The sequence below is a fragment of the Bubalus bubalis genome, chromosome 10, assembly GCF_019923935.1.
Source record: "Bubalus bubalis isolate 160015118507 breed Murrah chromosome 10, NDDB_SH_1, whole genome shotgun sequence".
NCBI classification, from domain to species: Eukaryota; Metazoa; Chordata; class Mammalia; order Artiodactyla; family Bovidae; genus Bubalus; species Bubalus bubalis.
This window is the reverse complement of record NC_059166.1, coordinates 88,994,530-89,004,069: the sequence shown is the minus strand read 5'-3', so window position 1 is coordinate 89,004,069 and position 9,540 is coordinate 88,994,530.

The window sequence follows — 9,540 nt, the reverse complement described above, 5'->3', positions numbered from 1 at the left end:
TGTGACCAAACCAAAAAAAAAAAAATGAAAAAAAAAAAAACAGAAAGATTTGCAGTATGGCATCTGGTCCCATCACTTCATGGGAAATAGATGGGGAAACAGTGGAAACAGTGTCAGACTTTATTTTGGGGGCTCCAAAATCACTGCAGATGGTGACTGCAGCCATGAAATTAAAAGACACTTACTCCTTGGAAGAAAAGTTATGACCAACCTTGATAGCATACTGAAAAGCAGAGACATTACTTTGCCAACAAAGGTCCGTCTAGTCAAGGCTATGGTTTTTCCTGTAGTCATGTATGGATGTGAGAGTTGAACTGTGAAGAAGGCTGAGCACCGAAGAATGGATGCTTTTGAACTGTGGTGTTGGAGAAGACTCTTGAGAGTCCCTTGGACTGCAAGGAGATCCAACCAGTCCATTCTGAAGGAGATCAGCCCTGGGATTTCTTTGGAAGGACTGATGCTAAAGTTGAAACTCCAGTACTTTGGCCACCTGATGCGAAGAGTTGACCCATTGGAAAAGACTCTGATGCTGGGAGGGAGTGGGGGCAAGAGGAGAAGGGGACGACAGAGGATGAGATGGCTGGATGGCATCACTGACTCCATGGACGTGAGTCTGAGTGAACTCTAGGAGTTGGTGATGGACAGGGAGGCCTGGCATCCTGAGATTCATGGGGTCGCAAAGAGTCGGACACGACTGAGCGACTGAACTGACTGAACTGAACTGAACACTTTGAGCTGGAGTCATCCTTGATGCGATCTCTTAGCTGACTATAAATGTGGCAGCATTCCCTGGCTGACAGAGCTCGAGCTCAGCTCCCAGCAGGGCTGTAGGCGGCCCACGTGATGGCATTTCCTACATCCAACCATGTGGCCCCATAGCCCACCTCCTGCTCTTCTTCAGAACCTCTTACATCTCAGCGGGCTCCACAGCGAGGCTGAAGATAAAATGTATCAGCCGCATTGAGACACTCATGAGAGTGACAGAAAGGTGTATTATAATTACAGGGGAACACCTGGGGTAAACTAGGACAGTCTCAAACTGGGACATAGGGCAAGCCCACCAGTTCTCAAATTAGCCACTTTGCCTGTTCCCCTTTCAGAATTTCAAGAGCTCCTTGAACTTATTATGCAACAACAGATGGGGGATGGGTCTTTGGAAGAGCTAAACTTTGAGCATCCCACTAGGGACATTGCACAGCCAAGTCCAGTCTGTCAGGGCTGAGTCCCATGTTAGCTCAAAAGGCAATGACCTTCAGAGGATAATGGGAATAGCCTCCCACACAGCTATTTAACACAGCCCCTCCTCTTCCAGGAAAGCTCCAGGAAGGACATGGCTCAGATGCCACATGTGTGTGTGCTAAGTCTTGTCCAACTCTTTGCGACCCCATGGACTGTAGCCTGCCAGGCTCCCCTGTCCATGGGATTCTCCAGGCAAGAATACTGGAGTGGGTTGTCATGCCCTCCTCCAGGGGCTCTTCTCAACCCAGGGCTATGACTTACATCTTTTAGTCTCCTGCATTGGCTGGCGGGTTCTTTACCACCAGCATCACCTGGGAAGCCTGGCTCAAATACCACAGGTGAAGCTATCTCCTCTTTACTATGGGAAAACTCTGTGACCCAGGTTTCCCAGATTTTCTTTCTAGGAAGTTAAATCACAGCTAAAGAAGCTGGGGAAAACCCTCAACTTCAAAAAGCCTTGCAGTCAACGCCACTGTCTTACTAAAGAAGCCCAGTGCCGGCATCTCCCCCTGGAACTCTAGATCTCAAAACTCAGCTTTAGAAGGAGAAGACTTTGAATGAAAAACAGTTTCAGGGAAGGGGTGCAAATGAAATGCATTGGCTTAACACTTGAAAAATAAAATAACTAACATACAGAAGGTGTTCATTCTCAGCCATGTTCTGTGAGAAAGTACTTAATGCCTTCAAAATTAAGATTCTTTACATAGACTTGATAAGCCAAATAAACGAATGCCTCTGTCAGATACTCTGTCAAGATTCAGCTGATCCTCAGAGGTCAAGGTTCAGCTGATTTTAGAACTAAGATCCTGTTCTAAATACTCTGTGGTTCTCTGATCTGATCTTTGACAAGCCAAAAAGTAAATTTTTTAAAGAATTGAAGTATAGTTGATTTACAATGTTGTACTAATTCATGCTGTACAGAAAAGTGACTCGGTTATACACATATATATCTTTTTAAATATTATTTTCCATTATGGTTTATCCCTGGAGATTGAATATAGTTCCCTGTGCTACGCAGATTCACAGACACAGAGAGCAGACTCATGGCTGCCAAGTGAGAAGGGGCAAAGGAGAGGGACTGACTGGGAGTTTGGGGTTAGTAGATGCAAACTATTACATTTGGAATGGATAAACAACAAAAAGTATTTGATACCAGGTTTCCACTTAGGGCTTTGTTTACTCATTTAAGTACCTCAAACCTAAACTGCAAGTTTTAATGTTTTAGAGTGGCATTAAATGGTTTTCCAAAATTGAGCGGGGATTATTAAAAGGTCCCCAAATCTTGTGATGTTTCACATTTTAATGGGTTCTAGTGCCAGGCGGTGGCAACCATTGCATTTCATGTATATTGTTATTTTAGTTGACTTTGGATAACCCTGAGCAAAGAAAAATTCTCTCTACCAATGAGCAAGTTTCCAAACATAAGCAGAGAAGTACACAAATGCTGAGTAATCAGAGTTACGGAAGGACCAAATAAGAAGAGGCCAGGTGGAGTTTGTCTGGAAAGGTTTTATAATGCCTCTGTGATTAACAAACCTAAGGAAAACATCTGAAGCTTCTTTGAAATGCTAAGAATGAACTATTGGGGAACAACTGTGCTTCAAAGAGTAGCAAAGTATGTGAGGCCATATCTCATGGGGTAGGGGGAAGGAATTCTATACCCTCCATAAATTATTTAGAAAGGAGTAGAAGGTTGAGTTGGACAAATTTAGAAGAGCTTCTATTAATTCATCAACTCAAACTACTCCCTCCAAAGCCTAAATCCCTGGATTCCCAAAGGAAGTTCCTGGGACTTTGTGCTGCACACTGGATAGTCTCAGAAATGCATTTCCAGATCAGATGAGACTTAAAGAAAGGAAACTGTATGGAAACCTAGATAGTTCTGTAAAATATCTTTGGATGCTTCATATGTATGAAAAGGGGCTTAAGAAATGAAGTAAAGGAGGAAACATTCTGCTTTATAAATTATAATAACATTATCAACACACATTCATTGAGTATCAACAAGGAGCAAGACTTGATCCTAGAAACAAAAAGTTGTGAGTTTGTCCCTCTTGTCAAGATATTTCATCTCACTGATGTGACAGATAGAGAATTAGAAGGCACACAATTGTCATAAAGTCAACACAACAGAATTAGGACAAAGGATCGTAAATATTCTTCTCTAATGCAAGAGCTTGGGAGGAAGACAAACTTTTTGAAAGGTTTGGTTAGAGTCAAAGACGCAGACAGATAATCATTAGACAAAGAGTACACCACACACATAACAAAGACTAGCCATTTCTCAAATCTTCTTGATTATGAGGACAGAAATTATGCAGGTGATTGAAATACACCTATGAGAGTCTCAAGTTTTATAGTCAAATTTCAAAAATCTCACACTTTCTTACATCATGCATCCATCTCCCCAAATCACAGGGCCTAACTGGAGTTTCACCAATCACTTGACTAAAAATTATTTTATAATCACAAGGTGGTACTATCTGCAAGCTGGTGTTACTGGGAGAAAGAGCCTGGCCACCATTAAAAAGGCAAGAAGTGGGCGTTTCTCACTGGCCCATGTTTGTGGCGACCTATAATCGGTAACTTAAGCCCCCTTGGCAGTCCCCTACATCTCTCCGCTTCTAAGCTAATTCATTGACTGTTTGCCTCTCTTCCTCCCACTGAATAAACTCTACTTCTTTGATTGAAAAGAAGAGTGAAAAGGACATGAATGAAAATTATCACAGGGAGTCCTACAATCCATATATAATAAATTATAAGAATAAGTACAGCCCCCCTCCCCTCCTCCCTGAGCTCCCAACAGCTCCACCCAAAGGCCAAGGGGCAAAAATCTGCTTTTCCACAGTCACCCTAATGCAACCTCCCCTCCCACCCCCACACTCCATTTTCCTGCTACCTCCATCACCGATGGAGCACCAAGCAAGCAGTAGATGGGAGAACCTTGCCACGTGTCACATATGCACCAGACAGCTGTATGTGATTGGACGGTGAAAGATCATCTCCCCCACTGCTGCTCTACGAACCTATTGAGACCTGACGCTGGGATTTCCATCAGGCTGACTGTACAGCCATCTGCTCAGGTCACTACAGAAGAGCAGTATACCCCTGGGAGATTAGACCATTCCCCCTCAAGGAACAGGCAGCCTGGACCAGCACCCACCATCTGGGTAGCTTCAGTTCAGTTCAGTCCCTCAGTCATGTCCGACTCTTTACAACCCCATGAAGTGCAGCATGCCAGGCCTCCCTGTCCATCACCAACTCCTGGAGTTTACTCAAACTCATGTCCATCGAGTCAGTGATGCCATCAAACCATCTCATCCTCTGTTGTCCCCTTCTCCTCCCACCTTCAATCTTTCCCACCATTGGGATCTTTTCCAATGAGTCAGTTCTTCGCAACAGGTAGCCAAAGTATTGGAGTATCAGTTTCAGCATCAGTCCTTCCTATGAATATTCGGGACTGATTTCCTTTAGGATGGACTGGTTAGATCTCCTTGCAGTCCAAGGGACTCTCAAGAGTCTTCTCCAACACCACAGTGCAAAAGCATCAATTCTTTGGCGCTCAGCTTTCTTTGTAGTCCAACTCTCACATCCATACATGACCACTGGAGAAACCATAGCTTTGACTAGACGGACTTTTGTTAGCAAAGTAATGTCTCTGCTTTTTAATATGCTATCTAGGTTGGTCATAACTTTTCTTCCAAGGAGCAAGCGTCTTTTAATTTCATGGCTGCAGTCACCATCTCCAGTGATTTTGGAGCCCAAAAAATAAAGTCTGACACTGTTTCCACTGTTTCCTAATCTCTTTGCCATGACGTGATGGAACTGAATGCCATGATCTTAGTTTTCCGAATGTTGAGCTATAAACCAACTTTTTCACTCTCCCCTTTCACTTTCATCAAGAGGCTCTTTAGTTCTTCTTCTCTAGGTAGCTTAGAGCCCCCAAAAGAAGCATTTTCTTAAAATATAGCTCCAGATTGTATGCCATTGCTTATGATCTGAGAACAGAATCCCTTGTGTGATATATCAGCAGACTGGGGACTTTCAGGCATTTTACTTTCTAGAATTTATTAAATGTACTTATTCTTATAATTTATTATGTATAGAATTGTAGAACTCCCTGTGGTGACCTTCATTCATTTCCCTTTCACTCTCCTCTCCAATCAATGAAGCAGTAGGGTTTATACAGTAGGGGGAAGAAGAGAGGCAAGCAATCAATTAATCAGCTAAGTCTCCATTCAAATATACGCTATTGAAAAAATCATTCCCAGGTGATACTAGTGATAAAGAACCTGCCTGCCAATGCAGGAGACATAAGAGATGCAAGTTCGATCCCTGATTCAGGAAGATCCCTGGCGGAAGAAAGGGCAACCCACTCAGTGCCTGGAGAATCCCATGGGCAAAGGAGCCTGGAAGGCTACAATCCATAGGGTCGCAAAGAGTCAGACACAACTGAAGCAACTTAGCACGCACGTTGAAAAACCAAGACACTGAAGTCTACGAATGTACAAAAATATGAGCGAGAGCCGGGAAAGTGCTGGGTAAGTCCATGGTCACGTGAAGAAGATGTGGTGAAGAGAAGAGAGGTGGTGACATCCAAGCCCTTGTCAATAGCACGTAAATAGCTCTGTGACTCAACTTCAGTGAAAGACACCAGATAGGTGGACAGGTTCATATCCTGTCCTCTCTCTGTGGTTAGCGAGATTTACAAGAAGCTCAATCAAGCCTAAAATAGATGCTGTACTACCAAGATGTGGCAGACCGTGCTGCTTGGACACTGAGCCTCCTTCTCCCCTTTCCCATAGTAACTGACCTGTCGCTGGACACTGATCACCCAGCTGGCCGGCGTCCCCAGACTCCCCTGCAGTGAGACACGGCTTCGTGACCAAGCTCTCTCTTGAGAGCAGGAACGATGCGGCCACTTCTGGGTCTGGCTAAGCCTGAGGCAATGGGAAAACAGTCTTCTCCCCTCTTTTCTGCTTCCCACTGGCTGGAACCTAGACATGGCACATTCTACTTTGATCATGTAAACAAAGACATCACCCTCATGTCTCCTCCTGCTCCTACTGTGGAGCAGCAGGATAGAAGGAACCTGCTTCCCTGAATGTGAGGTCTGTGAATCTGTCCTGATGAATCCTGGACTAACACATAAGAAGGAAATATCTTCATTCTTTAAACCACTGCATTTGGGATTTTTTTTTTAAAGCAGCTTAGCTATGCTAACCAATTCAGAAGAGAAAGTATGTTATAAAGGGAAAAGTATAGTGTTCAAAAACAACATCTTCTAATAAAAGGTAGTTTAACTTTTTATTTCCATAGCTATCTTTTATTATTGTTGTTTAGTCCCTAAGTTGTGTCTGACTCTTTTGAGACCCCATGGACTGTAACCCGCTAGGCTCCTCTGTCCGTGGGATTCTCTAGGCAAGAATACTGGAATGGGTAGCCATTTTCTTCTCCAGGGGATCTTCCTGACCCAGGGATTGAACTTGTGTCTCCTGCATTGGCAGCAGATTCTTTACCACTGAGCCACCAGGGAATCCTCATCTTTTGCTGAAGCCTGGGAAAACATTGTGCTGGTGTAGAAGGCACATTAGTGCCCAGCCCACATTCCTGAGGCATTTTCCATGTGCTCCAGTGAGATTCTGACGCTGGCATCGGCATCCCGCAGGGCTGTTGCTCAGGTGTAGGATAAAGTGCTAAGGAAGTAATACCCCAGGGAGAAGCCCTCAACCAGTGGCCTCCCAGAAGCTGGTGTATTAATATCCCAACTCCCTCACTCCTCAGGTGGAAATTTCTAAGGTGTGTGCTTTGCACCATTTTCCCTACAGAATTAAGCTCTGGGTGCCTTTTGTGTAGCCAGTTGACCCACGGACATACTTTTTATTGGTTACCCCCCATCACTAGATTCCTTCCTCCACTTCCCTTCTCTGAACTTCCAAGCAAACTATTTCACTGGAGTTCTTGCCTTACAATCTGCTTCTGGGAGAACCCAAATTCAGACAGCCAGACTTCATATTTGCCATCTCAGCTAAAACAGTCTCCAACATAGCTATTATTATTAGGCAGGGATTATGCTATTTTATGGGTGAAGAAATCAAACTTATGAGAGGATAATAGACCAATAGTTGGCGTTAGAACTAAAATTAAAACCCAGGAGTGTGTCACTCAGAAGTTTACAAGTTCTAATACACTTTACTCCACTTGAAGTGGAAGTTTTCCAATTATATGTGGATATGTTGCTTTTGTTGTTCATTCACAAAGTCATTCTGACTCTTTGCGACCCCATGGACTGCAGCACACCAGGCTCCCCTGTCCTTCACTATCTCCCAGAGTTTGCTCAAATTCATGTCCACTGAGTCGGTGATGCTATCTAATCATCTCATCCTCTGTCATCCCCTTCTCCTTTTGCCTTCAATCTTTTCCAGCATCAGGGTCTTTTCCAGTGAGTCAGCTCTTTGCATCAGGTGGCCAAAGTATTGGGGCTTCAGCTTCAGCATCAGTCCTTCCAGTGAATATTCAGGGTATATTTTCTTTAGAATTGACTGGTTTGATCTCCTTGCAGTCCCAGGGACTCTCAAGAGTCTTCTCCAGCACAATTCCAAAGTATCAATTCTTGCGCTCAGCCTTTATAGTCCAACTGTCACATTCGTACATGAACTGGAAAAACTAGAGCTTTGACTATAAGGACCTTTGTTGGCAAAGTGATGTCTCTGCTTTTTAATGTGCTGTCTAGGTTTGTCATAGCTTTTGTCCAGGTTCTGTCACAGTTTTCCTTCCTCCTCCAGTGGGCAGCGTTTTGTCAGAATTCTTCACTATCATCTGTTTGTCTTGGGTGGCCCTGCACAGCGCTGCTCATAGCTTCATTGAGTTATGCAAGCCCCTTCGGCACAACAAGGCTGTGATCCATGAAGGGGAACTACTGGTATAACTTTTAGTAGATGATGGTGTTGGCAGTTTTATGGTTGGAGGATATATTTCAGGGAAATTAGACAAAACCGTTTCTTACAGCAGCCTATAATATTTGTTTTCAATAAAACACTTCTGATAACATTTTGTTAAACAGACGTTTTTAGCCTGAACGGAAATCAAAACAGGTAGTTTTAGCCTACTTGCTGACACAAATTTACTTGGTACTTTTTAGTTAGTCAAATTCTGACCAGAAGTAATTCTGTTGAATAAACCTGCTTCTTAAGAGGCCCCAATGTATTCTTTCTGAGAGCAACCTAGGTCTGCTCACGTTCCCATTAACATCAAGACTTGCCCAGAGAAAAGGATAGTGGGTGAATACACATCAAGGTATAAATAATTCACAAGGCTTAGGGCTCAGGAGTTGTTGTATTTGAACAAAGAATTCAATCTCTCTACTATAGAATTAATAGAACTTTGGTTTTAGAGTTTCAGAAGTTAGTCAACAAATAAAATTTAGAGATATATGATGAGGCTGGAGAAGGAAATGGCCACCCACTCCAGTATTCTTGCCTGGGAAATCCCATGGACCGAGAAGCCTGGTGGACTACAGTCCATGGTATGGCGCAACGAATTGGACACGACTTAGCAACTTCAACGACATGAAATATGATTAGACCAAGTTAACTTTCCTATGCTTTTCCTCATACAAGTTCTCCCAAGACTAATTCCATGTAAAGCCGGCATACACAGAAGATAGGAAAAATCTGAGGGACACATGTATACCTGTGGTGGATTCATTTTGATATTTGGCAAAACTAATACAGTTATGTAAAGTTTAAAAATAAAATAAAATTAAAAAAAAAAAAAGAACAGTTACTTTATACTCGTGTTTGCAATTGAATCTGTGCATTCTTTTAGATTTTTAGTTAACCGTCTGCCAGGAAAAACCCTGCAAGGTTGTCACACACGGCAGTATACTGGGTTAATAGAATATTGTAAACAGCGTGGAAGAATTACAAGATCTTAGAGGGGGAAAAAAGCTGTCTGTTTGCTCTTCGCCACCACTAGATATAATCTAAACATTGCATTCCTTAAAGGATATGCAATATCAATTACATTCATCTAGGCGATAGCCTGCCTCTCCTGGTCTTAACTAAACGCTGCGGCATGATCTTAAGCTTTAGTTATTTGAGGTAGACAAACGCCTCACGCCTGCTTCAGTTGAAGCTAAGGTCAATATGGGCGGCCCTGGAGGAGAATACTAATATCTAACAACACTGATTATCTACAGAAAATGTTTAAGGAATCCAATCCTACCCATATTGATGTCAGATTTTTATAGGGAACATTACATCACATAAAGTCTGAAAATGAAAGGAAGCCAGAATAAAC